At 42.6% G+C, this 25,445-nt stretch overlaps 2 long non-coding RNA genes across 2 annotated transcripts; both read right to left on the bottom strand.

Moving 5' to 3' along the window:
• Positions 1-7,042: 7,042 nt before the first annotated feature.
• On the bottom strand, positions 7,043-8,464 carry LOC136768437 (uncharacterized). Its single transcript, XR_010821971.1, has 3 exons — positions 8,356-8,464; positions 7,979-8,042; positions 7,043-7,165 (listed from the first exon to the last, which is right to left on the bottom strand). It is a non-coding gene; the product is annotated as an uncharacterized LOC136768437 (long non-coding RNA).
• Positions 8,465-16,409: 7,945 nt separating this feature from the next.
• LOC136768440 (uncharacterized) lies at positions 16,410-18,514 on the bottom strand. Its single transcript, XR_010821976.1, has 3 exons — positions 17,719-18,514; positions 17,337-17,405; positions 16,410-16,532 (listed from the first exon to the last, which is right to left on the bottom strand). It is a non-coding gene; the product is annotated as an uncharacterized LOC136768440 (long non-coding RNA).
• Positions 18,515-25,445: the final 6,931 nt, after the last annotated feature.

Below are 25,445 nucleotides of genomic sequence, written 5' to 3'. Positions count from 1 at the left end.
AGGCCCAACTCTGGGACTGCCCTCGAAGCCTCGGCCTGGAAACATGGATCCATCTCCACACTCATAGACACTTTTATCTGCGGTCTCCCATAAGACATGTCTCTAGTCTACTGGAATCCATCTGTAGGCCGTCCCATTACAACACAGCATCCCCCACTCTCACTGGCATAGCAGCAAGAACTGGGGAGACTGGGAAAGAAGAGGGAGAGAGAGAGAGGCAGAGTGAAATAGAGACAGAGCAACACGACTTCAAGAAGTCAGCCAAGTTCAGATCTCTTTGATATATTATTGTCAATAAACAAATCCATGTTAAATACTTTTCTCGAGCCCCTACCTGCTAAAATGATCCCAAGACAATCCATCTCATCTCCATAATGAGACTCTGTAGAAGGACATCAATATTATGATTATTATTATTATGATAATTATTATTATGATTATTATGATTATTATGATTATTATTATTGTGTTGTGTATAAACGATTACCATGGTCAGTCTTTGACTCTGTGGTTCCTATGGGCTCAACACACCATCACTGTGCTGTACTGCGCCGCTCCATTACTGCTCCACAGACTAGTGCGCTGCAGTAAACATGCCTAAGGAATATTTCTCATTTCATGGTATTGCTCTGCTCTAGCGCAGTAAAGCACAGTGCAGGACTGAGAAACCTCTGTAGGGAATCACTGCCAAACTCTGCTAAACATGTACAATTACACTGACTATACAAGAACAAGCTGAACACAAACCCCCTCCTCATCACACTGTAGATGTGCTGATTCCAGGAGCCTCTCAGTCACTGACATCAGCGCTTGATCTGGGGCTTCTGGCTGCATGAATCCACTGTCTTAAAAATGAATCTTTGATCATGAATTGTGCCTTCAACACTTAAACCAGCTGTTGTGTGGTGAAGATGAAGATGATGATGATGATTCTTGATGTTATTGTGTTTATTAATATTATTTATCTGGTATAAATTTCTTAAAAAGCATTTAATAACAGCTATACCATGTACTAATCACAAATAAACTCTGTTTTTATGCCAGCTGTGTGTCTGTGTGTTATATTGACTCCACAGGGTTTGAGGGAGGTTACAGAAGGGCCTGTTTAGAAGCTGAATCCTGGTCCTGCAGAGACACAGTCCAGTACAGCACTGCACAATACTGTACTCTACTACACTTCACTGCACAATACTGTACTCTACTGCACAATACTGTACTCTACTGCACTTCACTGCACAATACTGTACTCTACTGCACTTCACTGCACAATACTGTACTCAACTGCACTTCACTGCACAATACTGTACTCCACTGTGCCATACTGTACTCTACTACACTTCAATGCACAATACTGTACTCTACTGCACAATACTGTACTCTACTACACTTCACTGCACAATACTGTACTCTACTGCACTTCACTGCACAATACTGTACTCTACTGCACTTCACTGCACAATACTGTACTCCACTGTGCCATACTGTACTCTACTACACTTCAATGCACAATACTGTACTCTACTGCACAATACTGTACTCTACTACACTTCACTGCACAATACTGTACTCTACTGCACAATACTGTACTCTACTGCACTTCACTGCACAATACTGTACTCTACTGTGCAATACTGTACTTTACTACACTTCACTGCACAATACTGTACTGTGCAATACTGTACTCTACTACATTTCACTGCACAATACTGTACTCTACTGCACAATACTGTACTCTACTACACTTCACTGCACAATACTGTACTCTACTGTGCAATACTGTACTCTACTATACTTCACTGCACAATACTGTACTCTACTGTGCAATACTGTACTTTACTACACTTCACTGCACAATACTGTACTGTGCAATACTGTACTCTACTACATTTCACTGCACAATACTGTACTCTACTGCATACTACTGTACTCTACTGCACTTCACTGCACAATACTGTACTCTACTATACTTCACTGCACAATACTGTAGTCTACTGCACAATACTGTACTCTTCTGCACTTCACTGCACAATACTATACTCTACTATACTTCACTGGACAATACTGTACTCTACTGCACAATACTGTACTTTACTACACATTACTGCACAATACTGTACTGCACAATACTGTACTCTACTGCACAATACTGTACTCTACTACATTTCACTGCACAATACTGTACTCTACTGCATTGCACAGCACAATACTGTACTCTACTGAACTGCACTTTACTGTACTCCAATGCACTGCACTGCACAATACTGTATGCTACTGCACTGCAGAATACTGCTATCTACTACACTGCAAAATACTGTACTCTACTGCACTGCAGAATACTGTTATCCACTACACTGCACAATACTGTACTTTACATTAACAATACTGTACTCTAATGCACTGCACTTCACTGTACTGTAATGCACTGCACTGCACAGTACTGTACTCTACTGCACTGCACTGCACAATACTGTACTCTAATGCACTGCAGAATACTGTACTCTAATGCACTGCACTGCAGAATACTGTACTCTAATGCACTGCACTGCACAATACTGTATGCTACTGCACTGCACAATACTGTACTCTACTGCACTGCACTGCACAATACTGTATGCTACTGCACTGCACAATACTGTACTCTACTGCACTGCACTGCACAATACTGTACTCTGCTGCACTGCAGAATACTGTTATCCACTACACTTTACATTAACAATACTATACTTTTCTGCACTGCACAGGATAATACTGTACTCTTCTGCACTGTGCAATACTTTACTCTACTGAACTGCACAATACTGTTCTCTACTGCACTGCACTGCACAATACTGTACTCCACTGCACTGTACAATGCTGTACTCTACTGAACTGCACTTTACTGTACTCTAATGCACTGCACAATACTGTACTCTACTGCACAATACTGTTCTCTACTGCACTGCACTGCACAATACTGTACTCCACTGCACTGTACAATACTGTACTCTACTGAACTGCAGTTTACTGTACGCAAATGCACTGCACAATACTGTATGCTACTGCACTGCAGAATACTGCTATCTACTACACTGCAAAATACTGTACTGTACTGCACTGCAGAATACTGTTATCCACTACACTGCACAATACTGTACTTTACATTAACAATACTGTACTCTAATGCACTGCACTTTCCTGTACTCTAATGCACTGCACTGCACAATACTGTATGCTACTGCACTGCACAATACTGCTATCTACTACACTGCACAATACTGTACTCTACTTCACTGCAGAATACTGTTATCCACTACACTGCACAATACTGAACTTTACATTAACAGTACTGTACTCTAATGCACTGCACTTCACTGTACTCTACTGCACTGCACTGCACAATACTGTATGCTACTGCACTGCACAATACTGTACTCTACTGCACTGCACAATACTGCACTCCACTGTACTGCACAATGCTGTACTCTACTGCACTGCACTTTACTGTACTCTAATGCACTGCACAATACTGTACTCTACTGTGCAATACTGTACTCTACTATACTTCACTGCACATTACTGTACTCTACTGCACAATACTGTACTCTACTGCACTTCACTGCACAATACTATACTCTACTATACTTCACTGGACAATACTGTACTCTACTGCACAATACTGTACTTTACTACACTTTACTGCACAATACTGTGCTGTCCAATACTGTACTCTACTACACTTTACTGCACAATACTGTACTGTGCAATATTGTACTCTACTACACTCCACTGCACAATACTGTACTCTACTGCATTGCACAGCACAATACTGTACTCTATTGCACAATACTGTACTTTACTACACTTTACTGCACAATAATGTACTGTGCAATACTGTACTCTACTACACTTCACTGCACAATACTGTACTCTACTGCATTGCACAGCACTATACTGTACTGTAATGCACTGAACTTTACTGTACTCTAATGCACTGCACTGCACAATACTGTATGCTACTGCACTGCAGAATACTGCTATCTACTACACTGCACAATACTGTACTCTACTGCACTGCACAATACTGTTATCCACTACACTGCACAATACTGTACTTTACATTAACAATACTGTACTCTAATGCACTGCACTTTACTGTACTCTAATGCACTGCACTGCACAATACTGTATGCTACTGCACTGCACAATACTGCTATCTACTACACTGCAAAATACTGTACTCTACTGCACTGCAGAATACTGTTATCCACTACACTGCACAATACTGTACTTTACATTAACAGTACTGTACTCTACTGCACTGCACAATGCTGTACTCTACTGAACTGCACTTTACTGTACTCTAATGCACTGCACAATACAGTACTCCACTGCACTGCACTGCACAATACTGTATGCTACTGCACTGCACAATACTGTACTCTACTGCACTGCACAATACTGCACTCCACTGCATTGCACAATGCTGTACTCTACTGAACTGCACTTTACTGTACTCTAATGCACTGCACAATACTGTACTCTACTGTGCAATACTGTACTCTACTATACTTCACTGCACAATACTGTACTCAACTGCAGAATACTGTACTCTACTGCACTTCACTCCACAATACTATACTCTACTATACTTCACTGCACAATACTGTACTCTACTGATTTGCACAGCACAATACTGTACTCTAATGAACTGCACTTTACTGTACTCTAATGCACTGCACTGCACAATACTGTATGCTACTGCACTGCAGAATACTGCTATCTACTACACTGCACAATACTGTACTCTACTGCACTGCACAATACTGTTATCCACTACACTGCACAATACTGTACTTTACATTAACAATACTGTACTCTAATGCACTGCACTTTACTGTACTCTAATGCACTGCACTGCACAATACTGTATGCTACTGCACTGCACAATACTGCTATCTACTACACTGCAAAATACTGTACTCTACTGCACTGCAGAATACTGTTATCCACTACACTGCACAATACTGTACTTTACATTAACAGTACTGTACTCTACTGCACTGCACAATGCTGTACTCTACTGAACTGCACTTTACTGTACTCAAATGCACTGCACAATACAGTACTCCACTGCACTGCACTGCACAATACTGTATGCTACTGCACTGCACAATACTGTACTCTACTGCACTGCACAATACTGCACTCCACTGCACTGCACAATGCTGTACTCTACTGAACTGCACTTTACTGTACTCTAATGCACTGCACAATACTGTACTCTACTATACTTCACTGCACAATACTGTACTCAACTGCAGAATACTGTACTCTACTGCACTTCACTGCACAATACTATACTCTACTATACTTCACTGGACAATACTGTTCTCTACTACACTTCACTGCACAATACTGTACTCTACTGCACAATACTGTACTCTACTACACTTTACTGCACAATTCTGTACTGTGCAATACTGTACTCTACTACACTTTACTGCACAATACTGTACTGTGCAATACTGTACTCTACTACAATTCACTGCACAATACTGTACTCTACTGATTTGCACAGCACAATACTGTACTCTAATGAACTGCACTTTACTGTACTCTAATGCACTGCACTGCACAATACTGTATGCTACTGCACTGCAGAATACTGCTATCTACTACACTGCACAATACTGTACTCTACTGCACTTCACTGCACAATACTGTACTCTACTGCACTGCACTGCGCAATACTGTAGTTTACTGCACTGCACAGCAGTACACAGTCTATGAGACGTGTCAGGAAATAGAGGCTCCACTTTACTGGTGCAAACTCAAGCCAAACACCCCATCCTCGCTGTTTTTGCAAGAAGGTTGTGTTGCATTTCAGCATCCAGGTGCTCTTGTGAATTGTGCAGGTCTGGATTGATCTGCAGTCCTAGAGACGTCTCACCCACGGGCTCATTGACATGCTTGTGCTTCTGGAAAAATAGAATAATTGTCTTCTCAGTTCAGGTAAAGACAAAAGTCGTAAGCGGGTCTTGTTCTAGGAATATGTAGCAGTTAACTTTTTTGAAGATACAGTAGTTTCATGTATCAGTCACTCAGTTCTTCTGGAAAGTCATGTCTGTAAACACAGGTGTTTTAATAGTCAAAGTACAGATACTGTGCATGTATAATTGTTAATGTGTTTGTATTGGACAGTATGAGATCTGTCCTACTTTATCAATGTTTACTTTTGATATCAATACAATTAAAATACTGTTCATTTATTTACTTGTAACAAATACTGGACTTTAATTGCTGTGTGGTCCTGGTCCTCTCTGTGTCCACATCTCCTGTCTCTCAGTGACCACACTGTCCTCTGTGTGTCCACCTCTCCTGTCTCTCAGTGACCACAGCACCGGTCCTCTCTGTGTCCACCTCTCCTGTCTCTCCGGTCCTCTGTGTGTCCACCTCTCCTGTCTCTCACTGATCACCCTGTCCTCTGTGTGTCCACCTCTCCTGTCTCTCACTGATCACACTGTCCTCTGTGTGTCCACCTCTCCTGTCTCTCTGTGACCACAGCGTTGAAGCTCGTGTAATATCCCCCTTTGTAGATAACCTACTACTTCTCTTCAATGTTAAGGAGTTATACTCATTTATTTGAAAGTTTTATTTAAACCGTGTACCAAATCAAGTCACAGTGAATGTTGATAAGAAATTATTAAAATGTTTCCATACTTTAAACCTTTACGACTGAAACAACCAAATTGTTTATAGGCAACAAGTCAATGCCACAGACTATGGGAGTCATATGCAACTAATACAAAGTGTGTCTACTGTAATCGTTAAAGTCCGAGACTACAATAATCAGCACTCTAACAGTGAGAGCAAATCTATGACGTCAAATTGGCCCGAGCTTTTCCAAGGCTGGAGGGCAATTCAGAAGTCCTTGCTTGTGTTTGAACAGGCTGCACAGTGTTGTGAGTCCAGGTCTGCAGGTGCAGTTACACGGCATTGTCAACACCCTTCCTTACAGACACAAGATGCTCTCAGCACTGGTAATGAGAGGCAGAAACACAGCTTTGTGGACAGGGATTTTATTAGTCAAACAGCATCATCACTCTTCCTACTATACAGGCTGTTACAGTTTCTTGGGTCAATAGAGCACGGCTGGAATGGTCTTGATTACTTCGGCCGGATACCGCTAGGAAATCAAAGACAGACAAATAGGTTATAATAATGAAACGCAAGGTCCCTGAACCCCCAGTGACTCTCTGTCTCTCTGTAAAAAGACTCTCTTGTCACTTTGAGCTCCATGCAGATCTTTTCTTGATGCTGAAATGCTAATGTTTGTATCTTCAAAATGACCCTTTTGTTTCTGATATGATGTAAAGAAAAATGACCAATATCTATGTTTATAAGATCCTCTGCTAACTGATCTGTTGCTCTTGCACATTTCTCTCCTACACTACAAACCCAGAGGGAACAAACACACAGTTTTCATATATGGTAGAAATGTACTGTCCTTCAGTTTGTCATGTACCAATATGTGACACCATTGTGTGTGTATACAACATATACTATTATATAATTACATCTGAAATACAAGACAGAATGCATGGGTTATTATTATAACAGCAAACCCTGTATCTGATACAAATAACAATCATGCAGATATTTTCCTATCTGCTAAATTAGGAATGTTTCTAACATTACATTATTCTTGACTTTACGCAATAACTTTTCTCACACTCTGAACTGAAACCCTGCTTTGCAGTTCATGGGGTCTCTGTGGTGAAAAGTTTTCTTTTGTCTTTATTGCAACATTTTGCACAAATACACCTTTTGCTGTGAAGTTGAGAACTGTGGTGAATGGCTTTTTGTATGTAGCTGCATTAACCCCTGTTAAAGTCATCTGGTGCAGATAGAGCTGTCATGGAACTTGTGTGAGTATAAGCTCTACATTCAATAGTCATAATAATCTGAATTAGTCAACTTTTAAGTCTCATTACCTTACCTTCCACTACCAGAACCTGAGGTGGTAGTAATCTGCTGGTTGGCCAGTGCACCTACAGCTGAAACTGAACAGAAAAGCATGTAAAGCAGACGAGTGTGGGATCGATACAGCACTAGACTGACACAGACACAATGGGCGGCTTCTTCATGCTGGACAGATGATCTGTATAGCGTTTCAAAATAGACACATAAACCACAGCCTCAGCTTTCAAAACTCTGCATTTTTAAGACCTTGTATCATTAAGAAAGTCATCTCCACATTTGCTGTTATTTGGACTAATCTGCACTGCGTTCCTAGTTAAACACTCCTCTGGTGTTTCAGTCCATTGCGGCACAATACACAACGACTGACCATGAATTGTCGTGGGTTTCACTTACTGCTGTAGAGCGCGGCGATGGCGAACAGTATGATCGTAGCCTTCATGGTGTCTCTGGGTTCAGTGTTGTGGTGTGAGGAGCAGAGTCAGCTCTATTTATGCAGGAGAGCTCACTGCCACAGGGTGTGTCATTTAATACTTTGCATAAGTCAACAACAAAGCAGCCGACACGTGGTTATCACAGTGCGATCATGTCCTCTCTCTCAATGCTGCAGGCAGCAAAGTATCATCGAACCACAGAATATCATGGATATTCAGATGAGGAAGACGTTACTCCAGTGTCACATAATGTTGCATCAACACATTGTCGGCTTCAGCCAGATTGTACCAGATCTCTATGTGAAGAAGTCTAATGTCCTGTCAGGTGTCTCATACACAACCCTCATGTGTACCAACCTGAACTTTTGGACAGAGACATGGTAGCCTACTTTACTAATCAAATTGATATTACTGAATGTGCTGCTCAGGGAACAGAATGCATTGTTTGTGTGACACGTTGCACTTGCCCTGATGATGACATCAATCAATTATATTCTATTAGAAAAAGCACACTGTGGTTGGGTGGGAATTCAGAGAAAATCTACAATACTTTATTCAGAATTAATGGAATATGTAGTGGATTAATGATATAAAATACACACAATTATTACATTGTTCTGTTTTTATTATCCACAGTTTAAATGACCTGTAAAATGTGTGGTGGAACTCATCTGAGAGGCTCCATGCAATTGCATGTGTTTTCCAGTGGTCTAGATGACATTGTATGATGTTGATATGCTTCAGTGTTTTAAGATAGCGAGGACGACTTTATAGTAAACAATGATGTATTATGGTATTAAAAAATATATATTATTCTGAAGAAAATACACCACAAATTAAAAATCTGCTAAAACAAAGCAGTTACGCATAACATTAGGTTTGCTTCCAGGCGTATGCTTTGTATTTACATCACACCTTGGTTGGGAGAGCAACTGATACCCATCGATAGAAGTCGTGCACTGATCCCTAAGTTATAGACAGCAGCCTTCGTACACTTCTGTAGTGGTTTTGTACTTTCTCAGGATACATCCCTGAAGTAATACGTTTATTACACCAATATATATATATATATATACAACAGTTGTAGAAAATAGATTGACCACATGCATTATGTGACAGTGCCACTGGGGATACGTGCACACTGATCACAACCTCGCAACCTCCCCTTCTCAAATTCAAATTCAAATTCAAAAACAGCTTTATTGGCTTGACAAGGTTACACCCGTTTTGCCAAAGCAAGTACAGGGGGGTCCACTGCAAAACACAGAATAGTGCAGTGGCAATAATACTGTATACATACAATACACACAAGTTTACAGACATTACATACATTAATATACACTCACCTAAAGGATTATTAGGAACACCTGTTCAATTTCTCATTAATGCAATTATCTAACCAACCAATCACATGGCAGTTGCTTCAATGCATTTAGGGGTGTGGTCCTGGTCAAGACAATCTCCTGAACTCCAAACTGAATGTCTGAATGGGAAAGAAAGGTGATTTAAGCAATTTTGAGCGTGGCATGGTTGTTGGTGCCAGACGGGCCGGTCTGAGTATTTCACAATCTGCTCAGTTACTGGGATTTTCACGCACAACCATTTCTAGGGTTTACAAAGAATGGTGTGAAAAGGGAAAAACATCCAGTATGCGGCAGTCCTGTGGGCGAAAATGCCTTGTTGATGCTAGAGGTCAGAGGAGAATGGGCCGACTGATTCAAGCTGATAGAAGAGCAACTTTGACTGAAATAACCACTCGTTACAACCGAGGTATGCAGCAAAGCATTTGTGAAGCCACAACACGTACAACCTTGAGGCGGATGGGCTACAACAGCAGAAGACCCCACTGGGTACCACTCATCTCCACTACAAATAGGAAAAAGAGGCTACAATTTGCACAAGCTCACCAAAATTGGACAGTTGAAGACTGGAAAAATGTTGCCTGGTCTGATGAGTCTCGATTTCTGTTGAGACATTCAGATGGTAGAGTCAGAATTTGGCGTAAACAGAATGAGAACATGGATCCATCATGCCTTGTTACCACTGTGCAGGCTGGTGGTGGTGGTGTAATGGTGTGGGGGATGTTTTCTTGGCACACTTTAGGCCCCTTAGTGCCAATTGGGCATCGTTTAAATGCCACGGCCTACCTGAGCATTGTTTCTGACCATGTCCATCCCTTTATGACCACCATGTACCCATCCTCTGATGGCTACTTCCAGCAGGATAATGCACCATGTCACAAAGGTCGAATCATTTCAAATTGGTTTCTTGAACATGACAATGAGTTCACTGTACTAAACTGGCCCCCACAGTCACCAGATCTCAACCCAATAGAGCATCTTTGGGATGTGGTGGAACGGGAGCTTCATGCCCTGGATGTGCATCCCACAAATCTCCATCAACTGCAAGATGCTATCCTATCAATATGGGCCAACATTTCTAAAGAATGCTTTCAGCACCTTGTTGAATCAATGCCACGTAGAATTAAGGCAGTTCTGAAGGCGAAAGGGGGTCAAACACAGTATTAGTATGGTGTTCCTAATAATCCTTTAGGTGAGTGTACATAGAACACAGCATTTACAAAACTATTCTGCATTAATTGGTACTATATATGTATACATAGTACACAGTGTCTTTTACACTGTCTCTCTCAGTTTGTGGCAGGTGAGCACATAGTCGGCAGCCAGCTCTGCTGTATGCTCATCCTCTCCTAACAGGATTTTTATTTTGCCTTCATCACTGAGCTCTTGGATCCTGTGACCTGGGCTGAGAGTTTCGGGAGGTGCGTGTCCCTGGCTGTGGAGTATTTGGTTCAGTGCAGCAGGAAGTGCGTCTCGTCCTCCACCTCCCCCTGTGCACACTGTCCACACAGTCTCTCCTCTCTGGGCTTCCAGGTCTGCCTGTGTCGCCCTGTTTCTATTTCCAAGCTGTGGGCACTGAGTCTGTACTGGCTCAGGTTTGTCTCTGTTTGGGGTCCTTCACTCTCAGCGGGTACGGTGCCAGGCTGTAGTCCCTCTGTAGAGAGCGGTCACACTGCAGTTTGTGCTGCTGCTCAGTTTCTGTGTGCCAGCGCTCCAGGTATTGTGCTCTCATCTTCTTGGTGATGTTGTTGATCCTGGTGCCCGCTGTCTGCCCACTGGGGCTGGTGTGGCTCTGCTCAGTGAGGGGCTGTGCCAGGGTACGAATGGCGCACTGTTTAGGGCCATGCTCCTGGCTCCGCAGTGCTGTGTGGCAGTAGGAGTGAGGGTGGCTGTTGTAGAGGTGGACCCAGTACTTCAGGGCCCTCTTGTGCACAGTGAGCAGCAGGGGGAGGCGGCCCAGTTCAGCTCTGCATGCGTTATTGGCTGCGCTCCTGTGCAGCTGGAGCAGGTGTCTGCAGAACTGCAGGTGCAGGCTCTCAGTTGGGCTGCTGTCCCACTTGCTGTGATCAGGGTAAGTTACTGGCCCCACACTTCACTACCGTACAGGAGGATTGGAGACAATATACTGTCAAAGATTTAAAGACAGATCCTCACTGGAGGTCTTAAGTTGTACAATCGTTTTTAATTGCATAAAAAGCCCTGCGTGCCTTTTCTTTCAGTGCACTCATAGCTGCATTGAAGCCCCCTGATGCACTAATGTCCAGACCGAGGTATGTGTAATTGGTTGTGTGCTGTACCGTGTTGCCATTTAGAAAGAATTGAAATTGCTGTGCCTGGTTCTTGGCTCTTTTCTGGAACACCTTGATTGTGGTCTTGTCCAGGTTGGCTTCCAAGGCCCAGTCCTGGCAGTACTGCTCTAGTCTGGTCAGGCTCTGCTGCAGCCCCGCTGTGTGGGTGAGAGCAGGACCAGGTCATCAGCGTACAGCAGTAGTTTGACAGTGGAGTGGTGCCGAGTGAGGCCTGGGGCTGAGGATCATTAATCATTAATATGATTATTTTTATTAGTAGTATTTTTATTTCTTGGCAGACCAGGGTGACTTACAACATAAGTGCAATAATACAGTTCAGTACAAGCCATCAAACATTACAAATTCAAATTTACATTATACAAAGCAATTCAAAGTATAATAGATTTTACAACTTCCAATTTACACAGGTAAGTACAGTAAGTGAGGTCCTACATCCTGGAAAGTAAAAGCTAAGTGCTGCCAAGATGTAGGGTCACAGTCAAGGGCTACGGGAAAGGGAGCAAGGAGGTTATTGATCAATCAATAATGCAAGAAGCATGATAAAATGCTGTGAAGTGCTATCTAACGGGGATTAAAAGGACTAATATTACAAGTACTGTCTGAAAATATGCGTCTTGAGTAAGCGCCGGACGGAGGTCAAGGACTCTGCTGTTTTGACTTCGGTGGGCAGGTCGTTCCACCATCTGGCCGGGGATGAGAAGGAGCGGCTCTGGAGGAAGGAGAGTGGAGAGGAGGCAGAGTTAGTCTTCTGGCGCTGGAGGAGCGCAGTGGTCTGGAGGGGATGTGTGGAGAGACGAGTGTCTGAAGGTATCTTGGTGCAGTGTGGTCGAGACAGCGGTAGGTGAGGGTCAATGTTTTGAGCTGAATGCGTGCCGCTATCGGGGGCCAGTGGAGGGAGCGGAGCAGTGGAGTAGCGTGTGCGAATTATACATTTCAAGCGGTTTTGTCACACGCATTTTGCACAACAATCTGGAAGAGGGAAGAAACAAATCTTACAATAAGAGGTTTCCAACTATTCTGCCCAATTACAAGTGTCAGCATAAAGCATGATGTCAACAGGATTCGTCCTGTGGCAATAGTGCATTTATTGTATTGTTCTTGTTTTGTTTGTTCAGTGACCCTCTCACAGTGTCCACATTGTGTTGCTTTAAAGGTTGCATTCAGGACACATTGAAGTAGGAATCTGTATACGTTACGTACACGTAACCATAACATAGTAAAGAGAGAAGCGCTCCAGTGGGGGTGCGGTTTGCTCCGGCGGGAGGGGGAGCCTCCGTCTCTGTGTGGCTGTGGAGAGGGGCGCAGCGAGCCACCCTGGCCCCGGGTACGAGCACAGAGCGCCAGTGCAGGACGAGGAGCTGGATCTGAGTTGAGTTGAGAAGAGCCGACCGGGGAAACTACGCCGTGCTGCTCTGTGAGGGGAAGGAGACCATCAGCGCTGCGAATGTCACTGTGGAGGTGAGGCTGGGCAGAAGTACTTTACCAAATAACATTTTCATCACTTTCTTTTCTCTCTCTGTCTCTCTCTCTCTCTGTGCACTCCTCTGTTCTCTGCTGTGAACCCAGTCCACACAAGCGCTCTCTTCCCTGTTATTAGTGTGAATTGATGTACTGGCAGATGCCCTTACCCAGGGCAGCCTTCAGTAATGACAGGAAGACGCTCTTCACAAAAACAAACAGAATCATTTGTCGCATCGAGGTACAGATTAGGTGGAGGTTAGGAAGCTCAAAGTAGTGCCTGCGTGTTTCCCAGGCCGTTGAGGCAGTACAGGTAGTCTGAACAGGTGTGGTCTTGAGCTGCTGCCGGAAGGTGGTCTGGGGCTGGGCAACTCATTGGATCCGACTTGATTCGATATCCAAATCCAAAAACAGGTGCCCATGCAGATGTTTATGTCCTCTTACCAAATTCCCATGTCTTTTAATATTTTGCACTTCACTGCCGATGTTGACGGCACAGTGATCGACGCTGCTGCCTTATACATCCAGGGACCCGGGTTCGATTCCAGTCCAGGAGGTCTGCCTGTGTGGAGGTCGCCAGGCTGCTCCCACAACCCAAAGACATCCTGCTTATGTTGATTGTTGTTTCTGTGGTGTGGCCTTCTACCCACTAGCCGATCTGCATTTCCCTCATCACTGTCCAGACACTGTGACCTGTTCGTTCTGAAATAAAATAACTAAGATGTCAGGGCCCAATTCATGATCTCAAAGCCATGAGGGAGTGTAAGCCCATTCCATGTCTTGCCCTTCCAATGAGATACAATAAATGCCTATGGATCTGTTTCATGGTGTATTCACAGGAAGCCATTCAGATACTGTCCAGTGGGCGGCAGCATAGAGCATCAGTCTGTGGCCTCCTCTGTCAGCTCTCCGCAGTGTCTCCATGGGCTGTATATATCCCTCACTTGTGGGCTCTATAATCTCCCCTTTGCCTGTGACTGCTGTTCCCTCCCACATGGACACTCTTCCTGTAGAGATGGCACTGTATTCACTGCAGCACAGCAGGACTGTTTCTGTCTCCATGTACATCGCCTTCAATCATATTTTACATCAATTTCATGAATGATTCTACTTTGAGGATGTAACTGAATTACTGTTGCAGCCCAGCAGGGGCAATTATAGGATTTTGGAAATAGGGGGGCTATTACAGAGAGGAGATTGATTTTTGTAAAACTCAGTTTTTAAGCTACAATTGAAGCAAATTACAAGGATAAGGAGGGCAATTCAGAAAAATCCTGCAATAATGAACCACCATATTTGCTACCAGCTGCTAGTGACAAAATTATGTTTTTCATTGACATTAACACAATAGACAATATAGACAACTTCTCCGCCCCTCTCACCCGCAGCAGTGCTTCAGTATGGACACATCCCTGAGTATTTGTTCAGAGCAAGAGGGAATGGTATTAGTGAACAAAACAGGGGCTGCTTAATATGTCTGATTGGACAGAATGCTACATCCCCAAATAAATCACTGCAATACATCTGTAACACTGTACAGTTAGGAGCCCCTTTTAAGACATTAAACATTGGGCTAAAACATCACTTACAACAATCAATATCAAACGATTAGTGTTATTTGTGAGACACACACACACAGACACACACACTACTGCACTGCACTGCACAATACTGTAGTCTACTGCACTGCACAGCACAATACTGTACTCTACTGCACTGCAGAATACTGTTATCCACTACACTGCACAATACTGTACTTTACATTAACAATACTGTACTCTAATGCACTGCACTTTACTGTACTCTAATGCACTGCACTGCACAATACTGTATGCTACTGCACTGCACAATACTGCTATCTACTACACTGCACAATACTGTACTCTACTGCACTGCACAGCACAGTACTGCACAATGCTTTACTGCACTGCACAATACTGTAGTTTACTGCACTGCACAGCAGTACACAGTCTATGAGACGTGTCAGGAAATAGAGGCTCCACTTTACTGGTGCAAACTCAAGCCAAACTCAAGCCAAACACCCCAGCCGGTCCTCTCTGTGTCCACATCTCCTGTCTCTCAGTGACCACAGCGCTGGTCCTCTCTGTGTCCACCTCTCCTGTCTCTCAGTGACCACAGCACCGGTCCTCTCTGTGTCCACCTCTCCTGTCTCTCCGGTCCTCTGTGTGTCCACCTCTCCTGTCTCTCAGTGACCACACTGTCCTCTGTGTGTCCACCTCTCCTGTCTCTCAGTGACCACAGCACCAGTCCTCTCTGTGTCCACATCTCCTGTCTCTCAGTGACCACAGCGCCGGTCCTCTCTGTGTCCACCTCTCCTGTCTCTCCGGTCCTCTGTGTGTCCACCTCTCCTGTCTCTCAGTGACCACAGCGTTGAAGCTCGTGTAATATCCCCCTTTGTAGATAACCTACTACTTCTCTTCAATGTTAAGGAGTTATACTCATTTATTTGAAAGTTTTATTTAAACCGTGTACCAAATCAAGTCACAGTGAATGTTGATAAGAAATTATTAAAATGTTTCCATACTTTAAACCTTTACGATTGAAACAACCAAATTGTTTATAGGCAACAAGTCAATGCCACAGACTATGGGAGTCATATGCAACTAATACAAAGTGTGTCTACTGTAATCGTTAAAGTCCGAGACTACAACAATCAGCACTCTAACAGTGAGAGCAAATCTATGACGTCAAATTGGCCCGAGCTTTTCCAAGGCTGGAGGGCAATTCAGAAGTCCTTGCTTGTGTTTGAACAGGCTGCACAGTGTTGTGAGTCCAGGTCTGCAGGTGCAGTTACACTGCATTGTCAACACCCTTCCTTACAGACACAAGATGCTCTCAGCACTGGTAATGAGAGGCAGAAACACAGCTTTGTGGACAGGGATTTTATTAGTCAAACAGCATCATCACTCTTCCTACTATACAGGCTGTTACAGTTTCTTGGGTCAATAGAGCACGGCTGGAATGGTCTTGATTACTTCGGCCGGATACCGCTAGGAAAACACAGACAGACAAATAGGTTATAATAATGAAACGCAAGGTCCCTGAACCCCCAGTGACTCTGTCTCTCTGTAAAAAGACTCTCTTGTCACTTTGAGCTCCATGCAGATCTTTTCTTGATGCTGAAATGCTAATGTTTGTATCTTCAAAATGACCCTTTTGTTTTTGATATGATGTAAAGAAAAATGACCAATATCTATGTTTATAAGATCCTCTGCTAACTGATCTGTTGCTCTTGCACATTTCTCTCCTACACTACAAACCCAGAGGGAACAAACACACAGTTTTCATATATGGTAGAAATGTACTGTCCTTCAGTTTGTCATGTACCAATATGTGACTCTTGTGTGTGTATACAACATATACTATTATATAATTACATCTGAAATACAAGACAGAATGCATGGGTTATTATTATAAAAGCAAACCCTGTATCTGATACAAATAACAATCATGCAGATATTTTCCTATCTGCTAAATTAGGAATGTTTGTAACATTACATTATTCTTGACTTTACGCAATAACTTTTCTCACACTCTGAACTGAAACCCTGCTTTGCAGTTCATGGGGTCTCTGTGGTGAAAAGTTTTCTTTTGTCTTTATTGCAACATTTTGCACAAATACACCTTTTGCTGTGAAGTTGAGAACTGTGGTGAATGGCTTTTTGTATGTAGCTGCATTAACCCCTGTTAAAGTCATCTGGTGCAGATAGAGCTGTCATGGAACTTGTGTGAGTATAAGATCTACATTCAATAGTCATAATAATCATAAATAGTCAACTTTTAAGTCTCCTTACCTTACTGTTCTTACTGACGTAATAATTTGGGAGTAATCTGCTGGTAGGCCAGTGCACCTACAGCTGAAACTGAACAGAAAAGCATGTAAAGCAGACGAGTGTGGGATCGATACAGCACTAGACTGACACAGACACAATGGGCGGCTTCTTCATGCTGGACAGATGATCTGTATAGCGTTTCAAAAAAGACACATAAACCACAGCCTCAGCTTTCAAAACTCTGCATTTTTAAGACCTTGTATCATTTAGAAAGTCATCTCCACATTTGCTGTTATTTGGACTAATCTGCACTGCGTTCCTAGTTAAACACTCCTCTGGTGTTTCAGTCCATTGCAGCACAATACACAACGACTGACCATGAATTGTCGTGGGTTTCACTTACTGCTGTAGAGCGCGGCGATGGCGAACAGTATGATCGTAGCCTTCATGGTGTCTCTGGGTTCAGTGTTGTGGTGTGAGGAGCAGTCAGCTCTATTTATGCAGGAGAATTCACAGCTCACTCCCTTCATCCCACTGTCACAGGGTGTGTCATTTCATACTTTGCATAAGTTAACAAAGCAGCCGACACGTGGTTATCACAGTGCGATCATGTCCTCTCGCTCAATGCTGCAGGCAGCAAAGTATCATCGAACCACAGAATATCATGGATATTGAGATGAGGAAGACGTTACTCCAGTGTCACATAATGTTGCATCAACACACTCCCATTCACGCAAAGATGGCCTTCAGATGATTCAGACACTCCGTTTCAAAAACTGCAAGTCACCGATTCATGCAGTGTAATGAATGAAGTATAGTCATTGATCAAGAGTGTGTTTTAGAGTCTGTTCAGCATTGTGACCGGTCTGTCTTTCAGGGAGACCCCAGACCCCTGAGTCTTGGAGCGCCTGAACATCTTTCCTGTGTCCGTTTATTTGCATTTCTTTTTATAGTTTGCTTTATTTTCAGTCGTTTCAAAGGTGCTGAATAAACACAAGCCTGTCGGCTCATCCGAGCCCTGCGTGTGCTGCTCCCTGTTACAATCATATTGATTCAGCCTAGAAAACTGTAGAGCTTCCCCTGTATTGAGTGAAGACAGGGACTGTGCAATCCACCAGACTGCCACCTCATACAAGAACATCACAATATTGAGTGGAAGCTGAGTATCATTACAGCTGCAGATTCAGACTTGAATGGTCCTTTCCATCCTGCGATTTTTATAGTAAAAGGAAAATTGAATATTGCTGTGCAGATCTCAACAAAATATAATCCTTTTAAAGATGCTCTTATTGAAATACTGGTGTGAGAAATGATTTCAAACTTTCACCTGAATCCCTGTTTTTGCATTTTTTTATGGTCACTTCTGGAGAGTGTTCTCTCTGATGGTGTAACATTATATTTTGTAATCAGCTGATGATCATCAGTACATTTCTGGCGGTGGTAGTGTTCTCTTGCACATGATTTGCAAATAATATGAAAGCTTAATGAAATGGTTCAATCCCCGTAATTTTGTCCTCTCTAGTTTGAGACCGTGCCATATCTATATTTTTGACTTTTCAGATCATTAGAACATGAGAGAGGTTACGAATGAGAGGAGGCCATTCGACCCATCGTGCTCCTGTGGTGTCCATTAAAAACTCAGTCCAGTCTATTTAGCAATGTTCCCAAATTGTCCACGTCGGCCAGATTGTACCAGCTCTCTGTGTGAAGAAGTCTAATTGCCTGTCAGGTGTCTCATACACAAGCCTTATGTGTGCCAACATGAATGTCAGTATTATCTCCTCAAAGGGCTGCCTGTGGAGGCACTTTTGGTCAGAGACATGGTAGCCTACTTTACTAATCAAATTGATATTACTGAATGTGCTGCTCAGGGAACAGAATGCATTGTTTGTGTGACACGATGTACTTGCCCTGATGATGACATCAATCAATTATATTCTATTAGAAAAAGCACACTGTGGTTGGGAGGGAATCTACAATTCTTTATTCAGAATGAATGCACTATGTAACCGATTACTGATACAGAATACATAATAGATTACTACATTGTTCTGTTCTTATTATCCACAATTGAAATGAGCTGTAAAATGTGTTGTGGAACTCATCTGAGAGGACTGACAAGTTGCCACAGACAGACACAGGACAGGACAGGTGAGAGGCGGCCATCTGTTGTGTTCCTCGTTTCAGACAGTCTTAGCATTGCTCATTTTGTTTAAGCTGAGCGAGAGAGAGCTGACATAAAACAATATATAATATTCTGAACACACACAGCACAGTTCTGGGGGAAATGACTTCAATTGGCTGTCGAATGATTTGCCAAAATAAACACAAGTCGCTACAATGCTTTTACTTAATTTAAATTGGTGCTGTTGCAATAGGGAAACTATGATAAACGTATTAAAATGGGAGACTTGTAATATGGCGTAATAATATCGGCACAAAACCAGTTGATTTCCCATCACTGCCTTATTACCTTTGAGCTGCTGGGCGTAGCAAGAGACACACACAGGCGGAACATCAAATCCTACTGTGGTGCCTTAATTTACTACTCATTTACCACATGTTTACTACTCATTTACTAGGAGTTGTTGTTTTTCTGTCTTCCGGGCCTAATGATTTGATCATTTTGTCTGTATTTGTTTATTTTTAATTCGTGGCTGCCCTGCGAAAGGGCGCTATACTAGATCAAAATTGATTGATTGTAATATGTTTCATACTGAAACGAGAGCGAGAAAGAGAGAGAGAGAGAGAGAGAGAGAGAGAGAGAGAGAGAGAGAGAGAGAGAGAGAGAGAGAGAGAGAGAGGCAGAGTGACATAGAGACAGAGCAACAACACTACCAGAGGTTAGCAAAATTCCAATCTCTTTGACTTGAGAATCATTTAAACTAGGGACCAGGGGGGCAGGGAGCTGTGACAATGGGAGATGTTCCTCTAAGGAAAGAAAACCAAGGGAAACTGCTAGTAGGAAAGTCCTGAAATGTTTTTACCTCAATACCAGGAGTATAAGAGACAAGATGTTAGACCTAGAAGCCACAGTGCTGGCATGTGACTATGATGTTGTAGGAGTGACGGAAACATGGCTTACAGAAAACGATGGGGATGAATACAAGTTGGAAGCATACACACAGTTTAGGAGAGACAGGCAAAATCGAAGAGGGGGTGGGGTAGCGTTATATGTGAAAAATGACATTGAGGCAGAAGAACTCGTATTAGATCCCAGTAACGGAACAGAATCTTTGTGGGTGAAACTATTGGACAAGAGATGTGGAGGTTTAGCGGTAGGAGTGTTACAGGCCACCCAACTCAGATATTCAGCAAATATGCTGCATTGTACAGTGTAATCAGGACTGCATGTAGCAAGGATGTGGCTGTTATAATGGGGGGTTTCAATTTCCCAAACATAGACTGGGAAAGTCTTGGTGCCAGATACCACAGCACACCTTCAGAGGTCTAGTGGAGTCCATGCCTCGACGGGTCAGGGCTGTTTTGTCGGCAAAAGGGAGACCTACACAATATTAGGCAGGTGGTCATAATGTTATGGCTGATCGGTGTATATATATATTTCTTTAAAAGTGTAATCGTATATTTTCAAAAGACATTGTTTAAAATTAGGAAAATTGCCTGCTGACACGACAGTGGCAATTGAGGGCCTTTTTATGACGGTTTCAAACTTATATATATATATCCAGCCACATTTATTTGAGTAATGGGCAGTATACAAATGATATATTTTAATTTAGATAGTGGGACATGTGAAGTGTGGATCAACAACCAATCATTGTATTTATTATTACTGCAGCACACACAGGTCTCAGGGACTGAACACACTCAAACTCAGTGGCTCTTCCACCTCCCTTCACCTTTTATGCCTCTCCCTCCCCACCGCACCGCCTTTACCCCATTAACCCTTTGTTTGGTGCGGTGGCGCTACAGTATTCAAACATTGTCAATTTCTGTCAACAAGAGAAAATAAATCTATGTGATTGTCAGGTGACGAGTCTTAAAAGGTTTGTTACAACGTCCGAATGTCTGGAGACCGAACAAACCTTGGGAACGTTCGAACCTTTGAAGACAGCCCTATACAGAAGAGTGTGTACAGTGGCTTGCTGGCATACTGGCATACTAAACCAGATAGCTGTCTGGCTGTGAGGGTGTTTTCTCGTTTCTTTAACTGGACAGTCCAAGTTCACCCCTTACCTGCCACCAAATAGGATTTTATTATAACATGGTGTCTAAAAAAACAGCAAATGGGATTTGTCAATTGGAGCTTGTTCTAGATAGAGTTATTGACACCTGTGCCTGCCACGTTATTAGGAAAAAGAGTCACATTTTAGGGCAACTCAATCTATTTGGCTGCAAATTTGATTATCAGATCTCACAGTGAATAACAGAACACAGACGCTATGACAAGTGAAGGAGAGAAACAAATTACGTTAATGGCAAAAAGAGCTGAGTGAAATTATAAAAATGAAATGATGAAACAGTAAACATTACTCAATTTTCAATGGATAGAAAGAACAGAGCGCATATATTAGACATGCGGACTCTCTCAATTCAATTTCAATGTAAGGATCTTATTGGCATGACAATCAAATTTGTGTTGCCAGAGCAATTGAACATTACATATATGTATGGAAAACAAATCACTCTTCTTTATAGGGCAGTCTTCGAATGTTCGTTCGGTCTCCATTCATCGGTGTTTGTGTTGTGTTACAGTCCATACAGTGTCATCTAGTGGCCAAATATCATTATTTAGACTTCATATGTATATTTGTACATTGTATGTTTGTTTGTACATATGTGTGCTGATACAGACATTTAGATCGATGTTGTGCCAAGTGAGCTATAGTGAGGGAGACCCCCAAATCAAATCCTGCTTAGGGCCCCCAAAAGGCTAGAAACGGCCCAGTTGGTGCCTAGTACACGTGCCCATTGTAGGCGCTGACTGGTCTGCGGCTACGCAGCCCCATTCGCAACAAACTGCGATGCGCTGTGTGTCTGACACCTTTCTATCAGAACCAGCATTCACTTTTTCAGCAATTTGAGCTACAGTAGCTCGTCTGTTGGATCGGACCACACGGGCCAGCCTTCACTCCTCACGTGCATCAATGAGCCTTGGCCGCCCATGACCCTGTCGCCGGTTCACCGCTTTTCCTTCCTTGGACCACTTTTGATAGGTACTGACCACTGCAGACCGGGAACACCCCACAAGAGCTGCAGTTTTGGAGATGCTCTGACCCAGTCGTCTAGCATCACAATTTGGCCCTTGTCAAAGTCGCTCAGATCCTTACGCTGCCCATTTTTCCTGCTTCTAACACATCAACTTTGAGGACAAAATGTTCACTTGCTGCCTAATATATCCCACCCACTGACAGGTGCCATGATAACGAGATTATCAGTGTCAAGCCATTGTGTTTTAAAGTGAAAACCTTATCCAGGTAACACAAAACACATCCTTCAGGAATCTAGGGAGAGGACTGACAAAGACTACTTCGATTTGAATTTCAGTTTTACTACCCCAAACCTGACCAATCAAAAGTTTGGAGGGAAAGCGATTAGAATCTTTGTCTTAAACCTTTAAAAACAGAAAGTTTTAGTGAACTATTCAAGGATTGGGTAAATCACAATTATGGCATCTAAGTTGTCGGAACAGGTAGCATAACATTTTTATTTTGTTGTTTTACGTGTTTTGTGCCTCGAATCCAAACTCGAGTATTAGATATTGCCACAAGCTATGGGTGGCAACTAAAGTGACAACAAGACTACGCCACCTTTTGTTTAGTGAGGAAGGCAACTCGACACACACAATTTCTGCCCCGCACAGGCTCAGACCAGGACCCCAAGACAATACGACAGGCGCAGGTAAGTTCAACAGATTTTATGTTAACAGGCATGCACTTCGAGGTGGGTAGCGTAAAGCCAGTTGGCACTTCTTTACACAGGCATAATATAAATTCGACTTAAAATCACCTTTAATAAAACAAGGGTTATAAAAGAAGCTAAAACCCTAACCTTATTGAAAGAAAAGACATATACAATTATAGAAATGGTAATAAAAGACAATTTCTAAAAGACAGTATTGCACTTTCCCACAAGTTTAAGCAATGGCAATAACAATCTCTACTCTCCCACTGGATCAGCTATGGTGGCCCTGAAGTGCAAAACACAAATGCAAAGAGAAAAACACATGCAGAAAGAAAAACACACACAAAAAGAACGAATGCAAATAGAAACACAAAAACAAATAGCGCTCGCATTTGCGTTCTTCCTTTTGCATTTGCGTTCTGCTTTTTGTGTTTCTCTTTTTGCATTTGTGTTTTTCAGCAGAGCCCTAGGGCAAGTATAATTACTAATAAAGTGAAATACAAATAGCACCAAACAATCTCATCCTTTTTCCTCCTTTTCATCTTAATAATGGAGACAACGCCCTCTCCTTATGAACCCCTTATTCCTTCTGCAGTTTCATCAACACAGCTGTTTCGCTCAGCTCTAGTCTGGCCACCTGATGTCACTGCGGTGCAATGTTTCCAACGCTTCAAAAGATTGAATATTTTTCTGAATCAATCGTTGCAGTTGTTTCGATCACGAAATATAAATCAATCGACTCAAACCCAAGCAAGAAAATACCGAAAATGATCTTAAAAAACACATAACCATGAATATATTATAATGAGAAATACATGTAATTAGAAATCAATAGTGATTAAGGTCCCCCTGGGCAATTACCTCCTGCTTGACACTAGATCTCTCTCTCACTCTCACCCCTCTGCTTTTCTCTAGCTTATATTTGCCATGACATGTTGTCCATTTACATTTATATAAACCTATATCTCGAATAAAATGACACACAGCGTCAATGTGAATGAATGCAGATCAGCCTCACCGCTCATCTGAGTTGGTATGAGTAAAGTACTGTGGTAACTTGGGGGTCACTCGATAGCAGGACTTTAGCAATTATTATTTCCTCTGATATCAATACCAGGTAAACAAGCCACACTCCAGTTTAAAGTCCTATACGACAATCGAAAGTACCTACTAATGAAAACAATAACTGCAAAACCATCTGCTAAAATGTGTGCATTGTAACTTTTTTGCTGTATCATAGATCACCGTCCCTGCACCCATCCTTCTGGACATTATTTACAGCCATGACCTCCATCCAATTGAATAGCCCTGGCATACAACACAGCATGCACACAGTAACTGCTGGCTTTAACACACACACACACACACACACATTCAAAACGGATATAAACATGCAAAGACAGTTCAAGGTTTGCATCGGAGTGATCCCAATCTGTGATTTTATTGCATTACTAGTGCAGGTCGGCAACCCCCAGCATGGAAGTCAGACTCTTCTCTTTGTGTGTGAGCGGGTGTGTGAGGTTACTTTTGTGTAACAGATGTCGTTAAAGGAGTGTCATTCAAATATAAAAAATACCTGAGCCGTGCATCGTGCTATGGGGATATTTCTGAGCGGCAGGCACTGGGGCACTAGTCAGGATAGAAGGGGAAATGAATGGAGCAAAGTACAGACAAGTCTTTGAGCTGCCCTGTGCAAGAAAGCTCAAACTGGGATATAAGTCTCCCTTCAGCCTGACAGCGACCCAAAACACACAGCCAAAACTACACTGGAGTGGCTAAGAAACACACGGGTCAATGTCCTTGAGGGGCCCAGTCAGAGCCATGACCTCCATCCAATCGAACAGCCCTGGCATGACGTGAAGATCGCTGTCCAACAAGGAACAAGGGTCAAATATTGCCAAATCTAGGTGTGTAAAGTTGGTGGAGACCTATTCCAACAGACTCACAACTGCAACTATTATTATTATTTATTTATTAACAGACGTCCTGTCAAAGGTGCTCCCACCAAATATTAACTCAGGGGGGTGGAGACTGATCCAATTATATTTCACTTCTGTATTTGTATTATATATATACACTCACCTAAAGGATTATTAGGAACACCTGTTCAATTTCTCATTAATGCAATTATCTAACCAACCAATCACATGGCAGTTGCTTCAATGCATTTAGGGGTGTGGTCCTGGTCAAGACAATCTCCTGAACTCCAAACTGAATGTCTGAATGGGAAAGAAAGGTGATTTAAGCAATTTTGAGCGTGGCATG

The sequence above is a fragment of the Amia ocellicauda genome, chromosome 14, assembly GCF_036373705.1.
Source record: "Amia ocellicauda isolate fAmiCal2 chromosome 14, fAmiCal2.hap1, whole genome shotgun sequence".
In the NCBI taxonomy this organism is placed as follows: domain Eukaryota; kingdom Metazoa; phylum Chordata; class Actinopteri; order Amiiformes; family Amiidae; genus Amia; species Amia ocellicauda.
Note: the sequence above shows the minus strand (reverse complement) of the source record. Positions and strands in the feature narration are given on the sequence as shown.